The 23,872-nt window shown below is 36.0% G+C and overlaps 1 long non-coding RNA gene across 1 annotated transcript; it reads left to right on the top strand.

Moving 5' to 3' along the window:
• The first annotated feature begins 711 nt into the window (after positions 1-711).
• LOC135204245 (uncharacterized) lies at positions 712-3,521 on the top strand. The gene is made up of 2 exons (XR_010312150.1): positions 712-796; positions 2,900-3,521. It is a non-coding gene; the product is annotated as an uncharacterized LOC135204245 (long non-coding RNA).
• The last annotated feature ends 20,351 nt before the right edge of the window (positions 3,522-23,872 follow it).

Raw genomic sequence — 23,872 nt, 5'->3', positions numbered from 1 at the left:
TTATAGCTAAACAGTCTGGATCTTTTCAAGCTGCCTCTCAGATGAGAAAAGATTTCCTGTTGATTCAGATGTAACTGGATAAAGAATCAACTTCCTCAATAATTCATCTGGTGTCTCTTGTGACTATGAAGTCAAGTCGAGGTTGCTTCGTAATTTCCTTGAAAGACATGATGTTAACCCTCATACGACACCATAGCTACGTTGCACTTACCCAGCTAAGAATTTTTAGTTGAAAGAGTTATCCTACTTTACATCAGAAAAAAAATAAGTAGGTTACCTACTGCAACACAGGTATGTTCCATACAAAACAAATGGCAAGAAATACGTCATGTTTTGAGATTATTATAACAAACGATTAATTATGAATTGCAAGGAAATCTGGACGCAGGATGACAGCCGAGAAATGGAAGACATTTGTTCATCCTAATTAAGATATGCAAATTCACGAAAAAGTGTTTATGAATAAACGTATGATCCTGAAGATTTAGTTCAAGGTTTTATTTCACATCTACAGATTTTACTGAATTATCAGAGAAATTTGCCGATGGTTGAAATATTAAACTGCTAACACTGCGTTTTGGGCTGCATTGTGCTGTTCTGTGCAGGCAGCAGAGAGAGACGTTGCATTGGCGGCCCGGCGGCCGGCCGCCGGCGCCAGCCGCCAGGCCAACTGGCCAGGCCAAGTGCTGTGTCAGTTTACTCAGTTAGTATCGCTCGAGCAGTTGTATGGTGAAGCTCCGTCGCTCCGTCTTGACGCGATCAGGCCACAGTGGACTCCATTCCCGGAACACGAGAGGTTATTATGTTACCCAAAGTTACATTATTTTATTTGCGTGGCATTTGGCAATGTTAAAGTTCAATGGGTACCCATATTTCAGTCTTATATGTAATTTAGGTTATTCAGTCTTATATGTAATTTAGGTTATTAACCGAATGGTTAATTAAATGGGCAGGGACTCTTCGCTGCACTATGGATATATGTGACGTTAACGCAAGTTGCAATAATTGTGTACTATAGGCTGCCTGACCTATGTTAGTTTACAGGTCTTCCTGTCGTATTTTGTCACGATTCTGGAGAGAGAGAGAGATTCAGAAGGTCGAATCAGCTTTTTTTCGAATTTTTTTTTCTTTTTATTTTTCTACTCTGGGTTGTCAGTTAAAAAGCCTTTAGGCCTAAAGTTACTCACAATTTTAACGCAGATTGATTTTTGAGAAGATTTCTGGAAAAACTTGTTGTGCTGGACACAGCCTTTATTTTTAATAACTGCTTTTAAACAAGTTGATGGTATAGCGAGGGGTTCCCCTTTGGGCCCAACGTTCTGCAAATATTTTTGTGTACTGGTGGGACAGCTGCCCTCTCAGTATTTACCCCTTATTCTGCAAAAGATAGTAGATGATACTTTTTACATTGTACAGATCTCGTTCTGATGCCGAAACTTTCCTTGATCACGCTAACAGTAGACATCCTAATATAAAATTCAGTATTGAAGTTGAGCAGGATAAGTTATCCTTTTTAAATGTTTCAGTCTCACGAGAATCAGATTGTTTTAACACAAGTATTTGGGGGAAACCTACATTCACGGGTTTAGGATCCAACTTCTATAGTAGCTGCTTTTTTAACTTTAAATTAAATGCCTTGTCTACTCTTTTATATAGTCTTCCATTTATCCTCGAATTGGCATGCCTTTATTAAGGAAATTCAATTTTTACACGAGTTTTTTACCAACTTCTCTCCATCTAACCTATTTTTTCAGTATGTGCGGAAAAATTTAACAGGCATTTCTTGCCTAAGTACAATATTCCAACCGTTCCAAAACTTCAAATCTATGCCAGTGTTCCATTTCTGCATGATAAAAGTTTTAATCAAAAGCTTTCGCAGAATATTTCAAGATATATGATGATCAGTCAAAATTAATCTCATTCCAAAGAATCCTCTGAAGATTGGATCTTTATTCAATGCTAAAGAGCGTTTAGGCGACCTTATGACGTCTGGGGTGATATATAAGTACGATTGTCCTCGGTGTTCTCGAGGAACTTACGTGGGCTGCACCCAAAGACTTTCTCAAGGTACGCGCAGACTCTCACAGAGGCGTTAAGGCCTGTCCACACGATCGGGCCTGATCGGCGGACCTCCCCTCTAACGGGCACACTTGACAGGCAAACCGTCAAATTGCCCGATGGGTCTTGTAGTAAAATCACCATGGTGGTGCCCAATGGCATGAGCTTCGACTCTGGCAGACGTACGTGAACCATATACATTTCTTTTACTGAGCTATTCTTTGCACCATATTCTCTTCTTTTTCATCACACACAAAGCAATTATCATGCTACACTATCTTCTTCTTTGCGGTAGGCTCCATGTTTATCATACCGCACTAAACACACTACTGACATCGTCGGGTACGCCCACCTCTCCATTGCCTCACCCGTGTGGACAACATTCATGGATAAGTCCGCCAGAATTTGCCTGTCAACCCTGGAGCACGCCGATCAGGCCCGGTCGTGTGGACAGGCCTTTAGCTATCGAAAGGGCAATAAACTGAGTAATCCCGAATTTTCGAACACAAGAGAACATGCCAAAAAATGTGGTAGCAACATTGAATACAATCAATTTAAAATCATAACAAGGGTCTCTTCCGAGCTAGCATCTATTCTAAAATCTCTTAACTATCAAACAGACAGTACCATTGTTGAATGCACAAAACTCCTCCACCCCTCTCTCAATGTCGTACTTCTTTGCTTTTCACCTGCCCTTATTCCATTCGCCCTTCTCCTTTCTATATAGGTTGGTACCTCCTGCAATGATGAACGTATCCTGATGTAAATTTGGTTTTAAACAGATTTTTGTATAATTTGTTTATTTTTTAAAATTTACAAGATTTATTCTTTTTATTTACAGCCTGGAAAATTAGACTTGTTGTCTTGAAACGTCGGCAGTAATAAAGATGTTTTTATGTGCCAGCCTGTTTCCACTGCCCTCTGATCTTCATATATCGACTGATTAGCTGTCCACCTGTATCCTTTATATCGGACCCTGATGTTGGAAGCGTTCCCTTTCCACCATGTCAGCCTGGAGTACACTCTTCGCCGTCCTATTTCTATTACGTATCCGTCTTCACGGCTGTATAATGTCCACGAGTACGTATGAACGAAAATATCGCCTCCCATTACTACAGGAATGTGGCCGCCTGGAGAAGACTCGCAAAAGCTCGCTTGGATAGATTTTCTCCAATACTGCCAGTTGAACAACACTATCCCGAAGTTCATCCAATTTAAACTGTATCGTTCTTCACTTTATCATACTCAGCTATATACTGATACCACCAAGAAATTATTGGCCATGGAAATTGATGTAAAACTGAAAACTATAACCAAATTGTCCACAGTGTATGATACCCTATACCAACCTATTAATCGCTCTCTTTCTATTATTGATTTAATAATTTTCAAAGATATTGTTAATAAAAATATTCACACTTTTGTATCACTAACACAGAGAGTTCACGAGAAAAAACTAAAAACCCGGGTATTGCTATTCCTAGCTTCAATAAAAATTCTGGTACTGTCTTTAATTTTTCCAAATATGTGCGTTCAAGCAGAGAAGAGATTTTGCTGTTTCTTGGTCTGCATTTCTGCTTACCTAATTATCGAGTCATATTCCAGATTCTTTCTCCCCCTGGAATTATTATTCCACATTAAAAAAACCTACCAATAAACACTAATATAGATAAAATTCAAATGGAGATGTCGCAGTTGGCTCAAAAATACCTATCGGTCGTTAACAATTTTGATTCCTTTCTTCCAGAGAAGTGATTTGAAAATCTTTAAAAACTGACTTCAAACAATGATATTGTCATTACTCGTTCAGACTATAGACTAGGGGAAAAGGTACAGTCATTCTGAATCGAGAAGAATATTATAAAGTTGATATTAAAGATATCAACTTTATTATAAGTGGCCCCGTCAAATTTCCATCACTTGGGACCCCAACTTTCAGCACTATTTTCAAAATCGAGGATAAGATAAACCATTTTTTAAATAACTTGAAAAAGAATGATACTTTTTCTGATGAGGTTTATAGGTCCCTTTTAAGCACAGGTGGTTCTTTCGGTGTCTTATATGGTCTCCCCAAAACTCATAAAGAAGGTGTCCCTATGAGGCATATTTTGACAACCTACGACACCCCTAATTATGAAATGGCAAAATTTCTGGTTCCTCTTCTAGATCCTCTCCCCAAAAATTAATATATATAGCGCCTCAACGGCGTGGTTGATATGGTATTAGCGTCCCACCTCGGTGGTCGCGGGTTCGATTCTTGGCCATTCCATTGAGGAGTGAGATGTTCACTCTCGAAGTGGTTCTGAAGTCACGTAAAGCCGTTGGTCCCGTTGTTGAATAACCAATGGTTCCATGCAACGTAAAAGCACCATACAAACAAACAAAAATGAATATACGTTGACGAACTCCTACACGTTCAAGAACGCCATTCTCCCTCAAGACTCGGACCTAGTTATGGCCAGTCTCGATGTCTAGTTTCTATTCACCATTGTCATTATTATACGTAAACTGTTTCCGGATCCTAATGCCCTATTCCTCAATTTTAACTCTGATGATTTTAGAAGAAAACTGGAACTTGCTGTGCTGGACACAGCCTTTATTTTTAATGACTGCTTTTAAACAAGTTGATGGCATGGCGATGGGTTCCCCTTTGGGGCCAACGTTCGCAAAATATTTTAATGCGTCACTTCGAGGAGCAGCTGCCCTCTCAGTATTTACCCGTTATTCTACAAAAGATACGTAGATGATACTTTTACCTTGTTTAGATCTCGTTCTGTTGCTGAAACTTTCCTTGATCTCGCTAACAGTAGACAATCTAATATAAAATTCAGTATTGAAGTTGAGCAGGATAATAAGTTATCCTTTTTAGATGTTTCAGTCTCACGAGAATCAGATTGTTTTAACAAATATTTGGAGGAAACCTACATTCACGGGTTTATGATCCAACGTCTAAAGTAGCTTATTTTTTTTATTTTTTTTTTTTTTACTTTAAAATTAAATGCCTTGTCTACTCTCTTATATAGAGTCTTCCATTTATCCTCGAATTTGCATGCCTTTAATAAGGAAATTCAATTTTTTACCAACAACTTTTTTCCATCTAACCTATTATTTTTTCATTATGTGCGGAAAATTTTAAACAGGTATGTCATGCCAAGGTACAATATTCCAACCGTTCCCTAACTTCAAATCTATGCCAGTGTTCCATTTCTGCATGATAACAGTTTTAACCAAAAGCTTTCGCAGATCATTTAAGATTCTCATTCCAAAGAATCCTCTGAAGATTGGATCTTTATTCAATACTAAAGACCGTTTAGGCGACCTTATGACGTCTGGGGGGAGGGGTGATATATAAGTACGATTGTCCTCTGTGTTCTCGAGGAACTTACGTGGGCTGCCCCAAAGACTTCTCAAGGTACGCGCCGACTCTCACAGAGGCGTTAGCTATCGAACGGGCAATAAATTGAGTAATCCCGAATTTTCGAACATAAGAGAACATGCCAAAAAATGTGGTAGCAACATTGAATACAATCAATTTAAAATAATAACGAGGGCCTCTTCCGAGCTAGCACTATCTATTCTAGAATCTCTATCAAACAGACAGTACCATTGTTGAATGTCCAAAACTCCTCCACCCCTCTCTACCTGTCGTAACCGTCTTCTTTGCTTTTCACCTGCCATTCTTCTCCTTTCTATGTAGGTTGGTACCTCCTGCAATGATGAATGTATCCTCATGTAAATTTGGTTTTAACCAGATTTTTGTAAATTTGTTTGTTTCTATATTTTACAAGAATTATTCTCTTATTTACAGCCTGGAAAATGAGACTTGTCTTGAAACGTCCGTACTAATAAAGATGTTTTTATGTAACAACCTCTTTCCACTGCCCTCTGCTCTTTATATGTGTATGTAGGTATGTATATAAAGTTGCAACCCACTGCTAACATCAAGGCACAATTTACAGCTTAGGACCAAAGAGAATGTCATAGTTAAAAGTAAACGCTCCCATTCCATATTTTTTTTCTAGCCAGACTTGGAGATCGAACGTCGGCCCCAAGTAGAGAGCAATAAGTGGGTACCATTACGCCCTAAAGGCCTGTCCACACGACCGGGCCTGATCGGCGGACCTCCCCTCTAACGGGCACACTTGACGGGCAAACCGTCAAATTGCCCGATGGGTCTTGTAGCAAAATCACCATGGTGGTGCCCGATGGCTTGAGCTTCGACCCTGGCAGACGTACGTTAACCATATACATTTCTTTTACTGAGCCATTCTTTACACCATATTCTTTTCTTTTTCTTTTTCATCTCTCACAAAGCAATTATCATGCCACACAATATCTTCTTCTTTGCGGTAGGCACAGTGTTTATCGTACCGCACTGAACACACTACTGTTATCGTCGGGCAAGCCCACCTGTCCATCGCCTCACCCGTGTGGACAACATTCACGGATAAGCCCGCCAGAATTTGCCCGTCAACCCCGGAGCACGCCGATCAAGCCCGCTCGTGTGGACAGGTCTTAAAGGCCTGTCCACACGACCGGGCCTGATCGGCGTGCTCCAGGGCTGACGGGCAAATTCTGGCGGACTTATCCGTGAATGTTGTCCACACGAGTGAGGCGATGTAGAGGTGGGCGTGCCCGACGATGCCAGTAGTGTGTTCAGTGCGGTACGATAAACATGGTGCCTACCGCAAAGAAGAAGAAAGTGCAGCATGATAATTGCTGAGTGTGTGATGAAAAAGAAGAAAATATGGTGCAAAGAATGGCTCAGTAAAAGAAATTTATATGGTTAACGTACGTCCTGCCAGGGTCGAAGCTCAAGCCATCGGGCACCACCATGGTGATTTTGCTACAAGACCCATCGGGCAATTGACGGTTTGCCCGTCAAGTGTGCCTGTTAGAGGGGAAGTCCGCCGATCAGGCCCGATCGTGTGGACAGGTCTTAAGGATGAGAGAGAGACCGGTGTCCTACAATTATCTGATCAGATTGTGTTTTGCTATCTTTATTTCTTTCTTTCTTTCTTTGACGAAACTTAAGTATACGCCCCTTTGGCCGAAAAAAAGAAAAGGAAATCTTAAAAATCTTAATGAATTTTCAAAACTCCCACCTTGCTTTTTCATGAAGACTTTTATCGCCGAGAGTCAACAGACGAAGTTCCAGTTTGGCAGCAGAGATTGGCATTCAGTTTCTTTTCTTATTAAAAGTCAAATAATTTCAACTTAATTGGAAGGAAATCCTTCCAGAATGACGCTTTGTCATCTTCCCGTCAGGTAATAAGATTACAAATATATTTGCCAAACCATTCTTTCCTACGTAATATTAATTTTGTAATATTAAGCAAGATTATTCTATTTAACTATGAATCTTCACAGTTTTTCGGTAAACATTACCATTGCGAATTTGTTGATTAATTTTTAAAAAGAACAAAATGCACGTCATTAAAATTCTCGTGTAAAAAGCATCCACGTACCTCGTTGGTCATTGGAGCGTAAAATGATGTTACCGACGCTAAAATATAATCTTTGATTCCTTTTTCCACGAATAGCGCGGAAATATCAACGGATACTTTCCGGGAAAGATTCATAAACTTTATACACGATGCTGTTCTCGTTATGTTTTGCATCTGTAGTCTAAATGAAAATGCTTTCTGCGAATTCATTGTAACATTTGAAGAAACATATTTTCAACTACAAATAACTAACCATCTCTCTCCCTCTGTCTCTCACATTAAAGGTGCCTCACACTAAGGGACCTGGGGCAACCCGAACGAGCTGTAAGGTAAGGTCTCTCTCTCTCTCTCTCTCTCTCTCTCTCTCTCTCTCTCTGCGCGACGTCACACACACACACACACATATAAATGTATGTATGTATGATATGCATATGAAAGTTGTTCCCACCAATGTCAGAGGTTTTATTTGTATTTGCATTCATTATCCACACTCCATTTTCATAATGGGGAGTTGGCTCAACATTCCCCTTGTCCCTTAACACTTCGGCATCTGAAGGCATTCCAAGTCTCTTTTGCACACACCTTCCTACCTACCTGTGACTCACCTTTCCTCACGTCCTGCCATCATCTCTTCCATTTAGTCCCGAATCCCTCCATAGATTAACTGTGCCCATTCTTCCATCTTCTATATTAACATTAATTGCTCAATCTTTCTGGTTTTAATTACTCTTTGTAGCGTTGCTCTTGCTCCCGTGGCATTCTGCTTTCTCAACTCGTTTGCTATTTTTCTGCAATCAGTACTGTATCAGCTGCTGACCTTTTAGACTCTCCATATTCATGCTTTATTTTCTTATTGGACAACTTTGCACCAACGTCACATATCCTTTCCCATACTTCTCGCATTTTTTGTTTCATTCATAGATGTTAAACGTCGTTGGAGACAGAGCACACTCGGGTCTGGGAACCACATTTACAATACACTACTTTTCCATGACATAATAACTGTCTCTTTGCTTCCAACGTAAGAGCTTTTAATGATCCCAACAACTAGACTTTTATATCATAAGGTGCATTTTCAATAACCTGCACATTGCCTCTTAATCAGATGTCAGTATTTTTCTGGGTCCATTAATCCTATGCACAAATTTTTTCCCTTTATATTAAACATCAGATAACTGGTTCGTAACAGTCACTTGTTTCATACGTATTCCTTGTCTAAACCCGCCCCGTTCTGCTAATATGAATAATTTTATAGACACATCTTACTGTCTGAGTCCTAAACCCTCTTTGCCACATTCTCAGGTACGTAGTACATATAATGCTATGCCAGCGTATCACCTTGATACCCATTAGCTAGTGCTGTCTTTCCCTTGTTCAATCATTTATTGCTCCCCTCACATCCCCAGCACTCACTTCCTAAAGCATTCATCAACCTTGCACCAAACACTTCCAATCAAACTCCAATAGTTAGTTCCCCATCTCTTCGATCTTGTACGTTCATCAGATCTTTGGAATATTGTTTCGACTGACTCTCTGTTTGTATAATTTATTTTGACCGCCCCCCCCCACCATCTCTCACCTCCCACCTCCACCTCCCACACATAAGTGCTGTCTTATCCAAAGTGACGTGCTTAAACTCGAAAGACTAAAACATGCACGAACAGCCACCAGAGGAGGAAAAACAGATTTAATAAGCAAGGACGTTATATATATATACTTATGTATAAATATAATTATGATTTTATATATATATATGTATATATATATATATATATATATATATATATATATATATATATATATATATACACAAAATAGATAGCGTAAAATAAATTACAATAAAGCTTAGACTTTAAAATTTAAAATTTTAAAAGTTGCACAATGATTACAAACTTGAAATATTAAAACAAAGACTAAAAGGACACTTTTAAAAGCAAAAAACGTAAACTAAACAGTACAAAAATTATTAAAATAAGTAAAAAAAATAAAAAAATAAATAAATAAAACGCACACAAATATAATAAGAAATATTCAAGTAAAGTAAAACTGGACCAACCTATTCAGCGGCAATGCCAAGACTGGAGATAAAAGGAAGAAACTAAGAGAAGTACCTACAGAGTGCCAGCAGAGGTTTGGCTGTCAACAAGGGGACGAGTCGTTTGATCATTAACGATTCTAAGAATGATTTCTAATATTAGAAAACCTCTGGGTTTGCAAGTTTGCTGCCTGTCCTATAACTTACTCCACGATGTGAATCTATGTGTACCTTCAGAAGCCTCCTGGTGGATCCAAATATAAGTTCATAAATTACATTTAGGACAATTATAGCTATACACACACCCGGAGGACATATAATGGCACAAGCGATCTTTAAACTTGAATAATAACCCAATGGTAACAGGATTAATGGGAATCAAATGAACCTTAATAGCTCCAAACTTATTTTGGATATGTTGGGAAAATGTTTTCCTAAAAGTATCATCTAATAAATTAACCCTTTTAGCAAGTCTTTATGTCTTTCTCCTCATTGATGTATATCCGGCTGTGGCCACCGCTGTTTGTATGTTGATTGGACCTCTACGCGTGTCTTGGGCCCTTTCTACTGGACCGGACCTGTTCTGCTGCAATGGAACTTCGCAGCTTCTACATGTTTCTGTTCTGCTGAGGATTAGATCGAGGGGATGTGTCATTTTCATGAACTCGTCAGGGGACGTTATGGTGTTGACTTACTGTCAAAATGCAGGAATTTAGAAAGACATTACCGTAAACTGGAAAAAAGCAAAATTTGATCTGGAATTTCTACGGTATTGCTCTTTAAATAACATTGTGCCGAATTTGTGAAGTTCAAGCTTTATAAATCCTCTCTATATTCGTCACAGGTTTACTCTGAGATACTAGGAAATTACTTCATATTGAAATAACTAGTAAAACAAAGGATTATTGAGAAACATTTAAGTGTCGTTAACAAGTGCCGTTCAGAGGTTGTCTCTAGTCTTTCTCTTATCGATAGCATTATTTTTAGGACCCTTTTTAACAAAACTTTACAGGATTTTATTGACAATGTACAACTACGTCACAACAAAAAGCTAAAAAACTTAGGCATTTCTATTCCTAAATTTGACACAAAACATACCTCTGTTTTTAACTTTTCTAACTTGTATATCTAAGAGGGAAGAATTTTCTCCTTTCTCTGGGTTTGGATTTCTGCCTGCCTAACTTTAAACCTAACTATTATAAATTTTTTTTGCCATTAGAATCTATTTTTGATGTCCACCTTGGTGATCTCTAAAATCGTTCATTTGAGCTGTCACACAACACTTTCAGAAAACTAAAGACCCAATGGACCCCCTTTAAAAAAAAAAAAAAAAAAAAAAAAAAAAAAAAAAAAAAAAAGAAAAAAAAAAAACTGATTTTAAGATCCTACAGGAACTATCACAGAAAGAAGACCTCATAATCACCAAACCAGATAAAGGTAAGGCAGTTGTTTTATTGAACAAAGTAGATTATATTACGAAAATGGAAATCACTCTCTATGATTCCTCCAAGTTTCAGATGGTTGGATCTCCCAATTATGCAAACATTTTTAAAACGGAAGATGAATTACCGTTCCATGAGAACTCTGAAAAGTGAAAATATTATCAATAATGAAAACTTACCAAGATTGTTTGTCACAAGCTTGTCTTATGGCATCCTCTATGGGCTACCGAAGATTCATGAAGAAGGTGTTCCTTTACGACCATTCTTGCATCATACAGTGCCCCCAATTACAAATTAGCAGTTTCTCCTTCCCCTGCTTGAGCCATTAACCACAAATAATTACACCTTAAAAAATTCTAGTCAATTTTCAAGAAAAGATTTTGTTGCAAGATTCAGACCTGTTTATGACCAGCTTTGATGTAGAATCTTTGTTTACTAATGTTCCCGTGGAGGAAACTATCAGTATCATTTTAAATAGGCTTTTCCCGAACCTGACTCAGTTTTTAGTGGTTTTAACCGTACGTTTTTTAAGACTTTTAAGCTTGGCTGTGCTGGACACAGCCTTTATTTTCAACAGTAAATTATACAAGCAAGTCGATGACATGGCGATGAAGTCCTCTCGGTCCCACTTTTGCCAACATTTTTAAGCACTTCTTAGATGACTGTCCTTTAGCCTGCCACCCCCTTTTCTATGTAAGGTATGTTGATGATACCTTTGCCCTTTTTACACGTAATTATGATGCTGATTCCTTTCTTGAGTTTAGAAATGGTACAAACATTCCAACGTTAAGTTTACCCTGGAAAAACGAAAATGAAAATCAGCTTTCTTTTTTAGACGTCCTTGTTGTTTTACGACAAAATATTTTTAGGAAAAGAACGTTCACGGTCTTAGGGTCAAATTTTTATAGTTTCTGTTCTTTTAATTTTAAAATTAGTTCTGTTTTTACTCTCCTCCACAAGGCTCTTACGCTAACTTCTGATTGGTTTCTGTTGCAAGATGAGATCGCCTTTTTATGCAAATATTTTAAAGAAAACAAAAACTGCTTCCCATCTGAACTGGTTTTTAAGACACTTCGCTTGCTTTTAGACAAGTACTTCTCCCTAATAATTACAAATTTTAATCGTCTAAACTGAATTTTTATGCAAAGTTCCCTTCTTTATTAGATGATACTTTTAGGAAAACATTTTCCCAACATATCCAAAATAAGTTTGGAGCTATTAAGGTTCATTTGATTCCCATTAATCCTGTTACCATTGGGCCATTATTCAAGTTTAAAGATCGTTTGTGCCCTTATATGTCCTCCGGGTGTGTCTATAGCTATAATTGTCCTAAATGTAATTTAGGAACTTATATGGGATCCACCAGGAGGCTTCTGAAGGTAACACATAGATTCACATCTCGTGGAGTAAGTTATAGACAGGCAGCAAAATTGCAAACCCAGAGTTTTCCTAAATATTGAAATAATTCGAAAAAATATGTAAAGCCTCCATTGAAACAAGGACTTTACAGTTGTAGGACGAGCTTCAACAGCCACGATTTGACAATCTTAGAATCGTTAATGATCAAACGACTCGTCCCCTTGTTGAACAGCCAAACCTCTGCTGGCACACTGTAGGTACCTCTCTTAGTTTCTTCCTTTCATCTCCAGTCTTGGCATTGCTGCTGAATAGGTTGGTCCAGTTTTTCTTACTTGAATATTTCTAAATATTTTTGTGTGTCATAATTTTGTCCTGTTTTAGTTTACGTTTTTTTGTTTTTAAAGGTGTCCTTTTAGTCTATTTGTAATATTTCAAGTTTGTAATCATTGTGCAACTTTTAAATTCAAATTCTTAGCTTTATTGTAATTTAATTTATGCTTTCTTTTTTGTACAGCCCTCGAAAATGTAATGAAGACATTACGAAACGTCGGGAATAAATTGACCCGTTTAAGCAAGTCTTTATGTCCTTCCCCTCATTGATGTATATATATATATATATATATATATATATATATATATCTATATATATATGTTATATATGTTTATATATATATATATATATATATATATATATATATATATATATATATATATATAAATATATGTTATATATATATATATATATATATATATATATATATATATATATATATATATATATATATATGTACATTCCATAAATACATACACATATATCATACATTTATATAGGCCTGTATATCCCATAAAACTTGCTGAGAAACCGGTAGGTTTATACACTTTGGTACGACTCCTTTCAAACGTAAGCATATTTTGACACTAATTAAATACTTCCGCAATAGGTCTGTAATCTTTTATAAACACTTGGTTAATAGTGTTCGCTATGTCACGTCGGGTTATATATGCTTTTCAGTAATTAGAAAAATATAATCTTTTTAAAAATGCTATCATTAAACTGTACAAAAGAAGTAAAATAACTGTTTGAAACACCCCAGGATTTCTTACAATCATGTCTACAAAAATGAAAGGGCCCCCGCCAAACATAGAAGGAAATGCTGTAAGGAAAGAAATAAATCTTTTTATCCTTTGCAGAATTTCTTTCCATATTTGGCACCCACGCTTTTATTTTTGTGGACATGATAGATTGTAAGAAATCTTGGTGTCTCAAAATATTTTTTGTTTCACTTTTTAGTGCATTTTAATGAACGTTTTTTTAAACAAATTTGTAATATTTTGTTGGGGTTTATTATACTTTTCCGTTTTAACATAAATTATAACTGATTTATGATTGTAGCTGACGAAATTGTTATCCTGTTGATCCAATGAAGGTCTGAAAAATCCGTATAGTTATTTAGCGAGTTAAAGAAGTTGTGAAAAATCCGAAGTTTCATACCAAACCTTAGATACTGGGAGAGGTGACTGTAGGGTCACGATCATAGAAGATCGTATTGTCACTGAGATCGAGTAACCATCAAATTTCAAGTCTATCGGACGAAGGGAACAGGTTCGAAAATTGAGTTACAAGATTTGACCGAGACAAACAAACAAACAGAAAAAAAAAAGCAAGCTAGATAAAAGTGTATAAAAATGCGTTTACTACCAACTGCTCCTAGAATGCCTTTCTTTGCTAGTGTCCCGTTTATCAGTGATACAACATTTTATACCCAAGTTAAACGTTTGATGCGTGAACATTGTCCGGCCGTAAAAGGCCAACTAATCGTAAGAAACCCATTAACTATTTGGTCTTTATTTAAATATAAAGAAAAACTGCGCCCACCTCTGATTTCCAATGCGGTCTATTTATTTTCGTGTCCTTAATGTAGTTTGGGAAATTATGTCGGGGCCTCACGTAGGCCTCTTAAAGTACGCATTGATTGCCACAGGGGGGTGAGTTATAGAACAGGTGTCCGGTTGTCTTCACCAGAATTTTCGAACATTAGAGAACATTAGAAAAAAGGCAAATTTAATAAAGAATACAAACACTTTAAAATCATTACACGGGCTTCTTCTCCTCAAGAGCTTGCTGTCTTCGAATTGCATTCCATAAAAACAATAGTTCCCAAAATTAAACAATCAAACTACCGCTACCCCCCTCTTTACCTGGCATAACTATGTTTACTTGGAACCTTTCCTACTTCTTCTGGTCACTCGTCTTCTTCCTTTCACTTGAGATGGTAATTTTCTTAGCATTTTAGTAGGTTTTCTATGAATTTTAAATGTATGTTAGTTATTAGGATGAGTCTTTTTATAATATTTTTGTGTATTAATCCTTTTTACAGCTGTGATGATGGATGGGGGGCTGGACCCCGAAACGTCGCTTAATAATGCCTTTGATATTACCAGAAGACGTCTCCCTTGCTTCCTTGAGAATATACATATATATATATATATATATATATATATATATATATATATATAATATATATATATATATATATATATATAAAATACATACATATAGTTGATTCTCGTAAATTTTGGTAATCATCAGGGGATATATCTTCTTTTAATTAGGTTGACTTTCGTAACGGGGCTCTTCTCCAACTGACCCTTCTTTCTCTCGAACCTTCGCTTCCCGGAAAACATTCTCGAATGCTTCACTTTTCTGAGGTCCCTTGTGCCTTTTTTAACTGGAATACTGCATTAATTATTGCATGAGTCGCCTATTTTCTCTTTTCTGTCTTTGATTATGTTATTAATGGGGTTACTTTCATTAGGAACAATGGGAAAAAATGTACTCATAAGCAAGATAAAATGGGAGAGATTTGATATCGGTAAATAACGTGAAATTTGTGTGTGTGTGTTTTTTTTTTACGCTTTCAGACCGTTTGCCTTTCCTTTGAGTTTATACCTTTGTTTGTCTTATTATACAGGGTCTCTAATTTATGTTTGTTTCTGGGAGAGACTTAAGTACAGACTATGCATGTTTGTGTGTGCGTGTGTGTATGTATGTATGAATGTATATTCATATTTCATTTCATTTATTTTATTTTTGATTTATTTATTTAATAATTTTTTGGGAGGAAAATTAACGGATATTATCATCATTGCTTTTGTTCAATAAACTTTAGTTCACAACAATATCAGGGCATTCAGAGTTACCTAAAATCTATTTGTTGATTCCCAGTCTAATAATCATTATTCAGAGGTGTCCTTTGTAGGACCCACCTCCCTCTGAATAAATTCGGAAGTTGCCGAACTCTGTGGTTCTGGAGATCACGAAACAAAAAGGGAATGAAAATTGGCGACGCAGAGAAGGGAAACTTTGCAGGAATGAAAACTGAGGAGTGGTTTCATTAAGGAACTTTTCTCCTATCCAAACGCTTCCTTCAGAATTCAGTGTTTTTCCCTTTGTCGTTCTTTGGTGTTGCTCTAGGTAAAATATCCGCTGTGGGATCTTTTGCCACTCGACGAGAAAAGAAAACTGCAACGTTTTATGGAATTCCAAAGGAAGCCTTTGTTAGCTAACTCCTTCTCTCTCTCTCTCTCTCTCTCTCTCTCTCTCTCTCTGTGTGTGTGTGTGTGTTCTGCATAAGGAAATAGTATCCCCCTCGGATCACAATCTAGGAAAAGGATTCGATCCCCAAACCTGGCTGAAATGAAGCGACATGGGCACTTTACTTTAAAACTTAGTAAACCTGTTTTTAACTAAGCAGTGAATTACTAACTTGGTTGTTAGTCGATTGTTGTAGCCTGTCGTTGGATGTGATGGGAGAATGAAGAAAAAAAAATTTCATGATATGTTTACTTTTTGCTAACTTTTTTTTATAATACTAATGACAATCCACATTTTATTTAGGAATCAATCCTTTATCACCTGTTATAGTGACCACTTTCTAAGGTCGCGTTATTTTCTCCCAGAGGCAAAGCTATAGAGTGTAAAAGCTGCGTTAACTCATTTACATTAAAGAGTCATTAAAAAAAGTTGAGTCTAACATCCCAAATACTCTTTTAATCGTTGTCTTTTAGTTTATGAAAACTGACCCATCACTCAGAAGATTTTCCTTATGGTCTCCCCAAAACTATCGTTCGGATGAGTCCAGTCTTACTCATTTCATAATACCCCCAATGATTCATTTTCCATTTCCACGAATTTCCCCGTATCCGGACAATTATCGAAAACAATTATTCGAAAACAGTTGTTCGAAAACAATTATTCGAAAAGTAATTGTTCGACATAACAATTGTTCGAATTAACAATTGTTCGAAAAAGATAAACGTAACAGTTCATTTCCAAGAAAACTCAAAAAGATTTTTTTAGTTTAGAGGATACACCTTTCGCAAAATGACATGGCTGAATTTATTCAAAGCGAGAAAGGAAGAGCCATGCTATTACTGGACGGATTCGTATAGTGAAAGACAAGCAAGTAAGGTCAAAGGTCTTTTGGAAATGACAACTTTTGCTGAAAAGTGCATTTGTGTCGGTGTGTGTATATAGAAAAGTTTGTGAATTCGGCTGGCCTCAAGAGAAGGTATGACACTGATGCTGAGTTTTTCGCCTAAACATTCGCATGCTACTAGCCCTTGCCTTCGTTCCTGCAGATCGAGTCGTCGAAACTTTCAGCGATCTAATGGATGAAAATATATTAACAGCGAAGCTTTACCTATAGTGGACTACTATGAAGATACCTGGATTGGGCGGCCTGGCCGTAGGCATACGCGTCGCCAACCTAAATTTGAAATTGAAATGTGGTCCTGTTTTGAAAGGGTACAAGAAGATTTGCCCAAGACAAACAACATAATTGAAGGATGGCACCAAACATTTCTTAGAAAAGTCTCTGGATGTCATCCAACTATCTGGAAATTCTTAGCAGCACTAAGAAGAGAACAAGCCCTGACTGAAATTAATATGGAAAAATTATTTAATTAGGTGGGATCGATGTGCAACACAAGGAAAAAGAAATATCAGAGGTCTGCAGGACGCTTGAAGTCGCTTACTGATAAATTCTTCGAGTATCAGAATGTGATCGATTTTTTACGTGCGATTTCATATCATTTCAGTTTGTAAACTTGCAGATATTTTGCTTTGAAATTGTCATTTTATTAAACTTATTTTTATCTTGTATTACTCAGAAAAAAATTCATGTCCATTTCATTGCGTCCTTTTTTTATATCCTGTAATACTAATTGTTTTATTTTCATAACAAAAACAAAATGAGTGTTTATAAAAAAAAATATTTGCGAACAACTTTTTATAGGTATATTTTTCGAACAATTGTTGATTCGAACAACTGTTATGTCGAACAATTACTTTAAGAATATTTTTTTTTTCGTACAACTGTTTTCGAATAATTGTTTTCGAACAATTGTCCTAGATTCGAATTTCCCTCAGACATTCATTCCCAGATTCAGTCATCCTCTTTTTCGACACTAAGCTTCTCATGTCATTATTCCGCCAACCACTTTTTATAGTCCTCGCTATTTAGCCTGTTTATAGAGGCTCTTGTTTCCTTATTCCGTTTCATTATTTGCCTCCCAAACTGCGGAGGACGAAGCACTTGTATTTCGCTCAAAGACTGAGTATGAATTCAGTTCATTGCCATAAAGAGAATATTCCTTTTGTTTCGCAACATTCCCCCATCCCTAACCTTTGTGATCTCTGAAAGGGATCCTTTAACATGTAATAAGCCCAAGTCTAAACCTGGATGAGAGTGAAGTCCTCTGAAGGGATTCAGTTTTTTTTATGAGGATGATGATGATAATGATGAGAGCTAGACTGGATGTCTGGCTGTCATAGTTCTTCCTCAGAGGCGACAGAAATTAGGACATTTGCAGAAACTGAAATTTTATCAAAAATTGCATTTATTACCATGCTTTGAATACTTCAGTTTATATTTTTCCTTCGTGGCTTATACCTTTATTTATGGATTTATCACGTTCCAAACTTTCGTGATTCAGTTATACACACACACACATACATATATGTATATATATATATATATATATATATATATATATATATATATATATATATATTATATATATATATTTATATATATATATATATATATATATATATATATATATATATATATATATATACTGTATCTGCCGAAGAGAGTGTACGTAGATTCCTATGCAAAATAAAACCTCGAACCAAACTAAAGCCCGCCGCTAACGTTCAGTTATGCCTGCGCAGTTATAACTGCACAGTTGGACTGTGCAGTTATAACTGAACGTTAGTGTGGACAACCTGCACAGTTTTTTCTGGCCTGCGCAGGCGGCCTGGGTAAATAGCTCATCTCAATCGATGAACCTCAGTCCAAACGGCTGCGCATGCGCATTGCAACTTTAATGTGGTGGAGGCAGCTTTTTTGGCTCAGTTCGCTCTGTCCGCGGACAGCTAACGTCTACTAATCACGAACATTGAGCGAGGTTTTTATTGAATTGAAAAGTGTTTATACCTAAATTGAGATACTTTGGATTTACTTTTTTTTTAAATAATTGATACGGAAGTCAGAATAATATTATAATTTTAATTTTGCCATCTTTCTTGAATGTTTTTTAGATTTCATTGAAATCTATATGAATGAGACTTTGTTTTGGCAAGTCAAATCCAAAGGCTATTGTAACAGATTGAGCCTATGTATGTTTATTCGTGGTTATAAACCATATATTTACGACAGTTTTTCAATGAGCATAACTATTTATTATGACAAAATAATGTAAAACAAGAATAGACCTAGTATATGCATCTATTCATGATTATGCACCAGTCTGTAATTCCTTTTTAAATATGTTTTTTTTATTGCTTAGATCTCACGGAAGTCGCTTGGAAATGAAACTAGACTAATCAACACTAATGAACCACAGGAAGACAATAGTAAACTAAGGATTTTTATTCATTGTAACACGTCATAAGAAAGTCAATCTATAAACGGAAATAATCAGTATAACCCTTTTCATTACATAGAAGAAAATATTAGGCCTATATATGTCAACTTTGAAACGAAAGTAAGCCAATTACAGCCAGAGCATGTGTGTTGACGCCATGGATGCTACGGAGGACTGAGGAAACGGCCTGTGTATCGATAGTGGCCAGGGTTGCCAGATATATTTTCAAAAAGTAGCCCAAACGCTTCCAAAAAATCGCAAATTTAGAGTTAAAGTAGCCCAATTTTTATTAATATATATATATATATACTGTATATATATATATATATATATATATATATATATATATATATATATATATATATACTGTATATATATTATATATATATATATATATTATATATATATAATATATATATATATATATATATATATATATATATAATATATATATATATATATATATATATATATATATATATATATATATATATATATATATATATATATATATCAATAAAAACATTTATATGATTACTTACCTACAGTTTTTTTGGTCCTGCTTGGCTATCTTGCTAGTGAAAATATTTTTAAACAAATCTTTCAGTTTCTTTTTTAAACCTATAGTATATATAATTGTTTTGAAATCAATTGTTTCAAACGTAAACTTCCGAAATGTTTCATATTTGCAATTAAACTAAATAGATTCTTTTGTTGGAAAATTAAAATAAAATGTTGTCTTAATCTTTCAAAATGAAATTTTGAAAAACAAGTCTCTCATTTTATTTCATGAAAATACGGTAAATAAAATTCTTTTCTATTCTTTTGTTGAAAATTAATCAAATATATCCAGCAAATCATCCACTAGACATTCTTCATTTTCCTCATTTTTTCATTTTTGTAGATTGATGAGTCAAAATTAGCATGGACCTTTTCGGTTCAAATCCTGTACAGCATTTACCATTTAATTCCAAACTGGTCTTTATCCTTAATATTGAGGTTAAGAGATCTAGGCCCATTCGATTCTCAACTTGTTTTTACGCTTGTTACTCTGAGAAAACCCTTCTACTAAGAGCATTACTTATGGGGAGGCTGTAAACTTTTAATGCAAACTCCGATATATCTTTTAAAATAAAGTCACCTCCCGCATTAGTTACACCAATTGCCTTTTGTCCAAAACTGATTTCCTGAAGTTGGGATGTCTCCCATCACAAATGTTATTCCCAGTCTAGGTTCAACAAAGTTCGCCATTGACCTTCAATATCTGCTATTTCAAAGCGACCAGCTAGTTCTAAAGGTAGTTCAGAGAAAGGTGGCCGTGTGTGGCTTAAACAGACAGTTGGTGAAAGGTTCTTTATTTTCTTTAAGGTCTCCATGTTTTCAGGAAGACGAGAAAGTAGTTCCTTACATGCTCTTAAAAGGAATTTGTGGCATCTTGATTTTACATCGTGCAACTTCTTGCTCTGAAATTAAATTGGCTTGTTTCTTACTGGATACGAGGGAGGTGAATTCATCAACCAAAATCAACATTTTTTAAAGGGAAAAATATGGACGACATATTCAGATCAACTTCAAGCTTAACATAATTTGAAAGTAAAACTCTTTTCAGCATCACCAATTTGTAAAACACTCTAGCTCTCTGAGTAGGCTACAATGATCTGCTTCTTCTCTTTGAAAAAGCAAGTTTATCCTCTCGAAATCATTTAGAATGGGTCTTAGAAATGTCAAGTAGAGTTCATTTTTATGGTCAGAGTACATAGAGTAGAGTTCTCTAGATACATATTTATCACATGAAGAAGCTGCAAACTGAAAGTGAGTTTTCAGTGCATCCCACTGATCAAGAACTCTCTTTACACTGTTGCTTCTGGCTAGCCACCGGGTGCCAGATAAAGGTATTAATTGCAGAGGATCCTTCCCATCATGAATCAGCTTATTAAATTTTCATATAATCCTCTCTTCTCAAGCGCCGATCTGTGAAACCAGTTATATGTTTCTTCTAAAGTATATAATCAATACAAGATGGCATTTCTTCTGATGCGTGAGAACAAGCTAAATGAAGTGAATGACAGGTACACTTTAAAAGAATGAGATTAGGAATATCTTTTTCATAAGCATATACACAGAATGGTGACATCCACAAGATTTTGAGCACCATCTGTCGCTATTGCAAAGCATTTATTCAAATCCACACCGATTTCTTGAAAATAATCCTTTATGTGCTGATGTAAAGCTTCTGCTGTGGTACTTGTCACTGGGATTAGTCCTAGGAACTGAGACACTATCTTGTTGTGTAATGAACTGTAATAGCGAACACAAACACACAAATGTTTTATGCAAGCAATATCTGTTGATTCATCTATGATTAATGAAAATGCAGAATCTTTTATGTCTGCAACTATTTCTTTTAAGAGTACTGGGGACAGAACCTTCTTTATTATGGCGGTGCATTTCGTTCTATGTAATCTAATATTCTCAGAGCTTGAGGAACAAGGCATATCCTTCTTCAGAATATCACATAAATGATCAATTGATCTAATTGATGAATGACACGCAATATAAGCTGAAAGCTGTAATTCAAGTCGGGTAACTTTGTCTCCTGTGAAATAGTCCATAGTTTTTAAATTTTGTTTGAAGATATTTTTGACATGTTTTGTTTATGCTTTACAGAATCACTATGTTTCTTCAAATCAGCTTTGTGGGCCCTTAGTTCGCTTTTGCATAGCTTGCAGTAAGCTTTTTTTGTTTCATCACCTTTAACTTCTTCGATCCTTTTTCAAAAATGGGGTCTTTTAACCATGAATGTTGAAAAAACCCTTGTTATATTTTTGCCCACTTCCCCATTTTGTTCGCACTCTTATCTATGTTATTGTCACCACTAGGCGTACCATCGAAATCTCCAAACTGAAAGATGATTTGACTCAGTGTTGACTTGCCGTTACTAGTGGCGAGACTTGCCTGCACAGTTGGACTGCGCAGCTATAACTGTCCAGGCATAACTGAACGTTAGTGGCGGGGCTTAATGACTATGAAGATAGCAAGAATTATTTTGAAATATTCACGGACGAATTATGAACCCTCTGCTTTTTAGGGAAATTCAATAATACAAAATTTTAGAAATTGGTAAACTATCTAAACCCTCCCCAACCCCCAAAAATGTGGGGGCAGGGGTAGAGGCCCCTTAAAATATACGATTAACAGAAGTTTCCCATTAGACTTACATAAAACAGCTCCTTGATGCATGAAACTGGGGCTTCTCTCTCTCTCTCTCTCTCTCTCTCTCTCTCTCATGGATATGCATTATAGAACACAAAGAAACACAGCAGGTTGCTGAAACTTTGGATTGTATAATCCATCGAAATTTCCTGATGGTGATATAACCCAGTAATAGACGTCGGAAAAATTATATAATAATAATAATAATAATAATAATAATAATAAAATAATAATAATAATAATAATAATAATAATAATAATAATAATGAAGAGCCAGTGCATCGTTGCGTTTCATGTAAAACAACTCCATTTATAAAAAACATGGATAATATCAGGATACAAATATAAAAAAAGCAAGCCAAATTTACAATGCAACATCCTGGTTGTCACTGGAGATCCTTCCCGCGGGAGACGCCCTTGGAGCCTTAATTAAGGAGCCAAACTCTAATCCTTTCGGGCTGAAAGGCGCACCAGGAAGTCTCTCTCATGAGACGGTGGGGAAGGTGCTCCTCCATGCATCAATCCCTTGGAGACGCTGATGGAATATGAAATGCAGTATTCAGTGGATTTAACTGCAGGCTCATATTATCTGAATGTGGATGCTAGTTGATGAGTTACACACACACACCCACATATATATATATATATATATATATATATATATATATATATATATATATATATATATATATATATATATTTTACTTGAAATTCAAGCTTCCAAACACTATGGTGTTCATCTGAAAGAAGTTCCAGAAGATAATAGAAAATACAGATAGAAAAGATCAGTTACCAGAAAAGAAAAAATGACAAGTTAATAAATTAATAATAAACAGATTAAAATATAATACATGTATGGAGACTCCCTGTGCCAATTCAAAGACATCGTCGTGACTTCCACATATGCCAGTGGATTTTAGACATTCCGGGGCAGTCATCATATCTAGCTACGAGCTGAACAGATGCAGCATCCAATATTGCCTATATCTGGCGCTGCTATTTCCCCAGCGGTGGCCAAAGCTTGATTTAATCAATGATGTTTGTTTCAAAACAAATTTGGCCCTTACTGCACATTACGCCGACTAGAAAAAGTCTTGACCAGATTTTTTTTAACTTCATGAAGGAGTCCCTTTTTCCAAAAATCTCTCTCTCCCTCTCTCTCTCTCTCTCTCTCTCTCTATTCTTTGCCTATCCTTCTTCGTACCTCTGTGCCAATATTGTTTGAGGCTACAACAACGAAGGATACGTAAACAAGATCCTGTCACTTTGTGAAAGATTTCATGCTGATATTCGTGATTCTTAGTTTGGCGAATACAGAGAATATAAACTAAACTGAAATCAACTTTACTAAACCCCATTATAGAATTCACAAATTACTCTCTTAA

This window comes from Macrobrachium nipponense, chromosome 24 (genome assembly GCF_015104395.2).
Source record: "Macrobrachium nipponense isolate FS-2020 chromosome 24, ASM1510439v2, whole genome shotgun sequence".
Taxonomy (NCBI): Eukaryota; Metazoa; Arthropoda; class Malacostraca; order Decapoda; family Palaemonidae; genus Macrobrachium; species Macrobrachium nipponense.
This window is presented reverse-complemented; position numbering and strand designations above follow the sequence as displayed.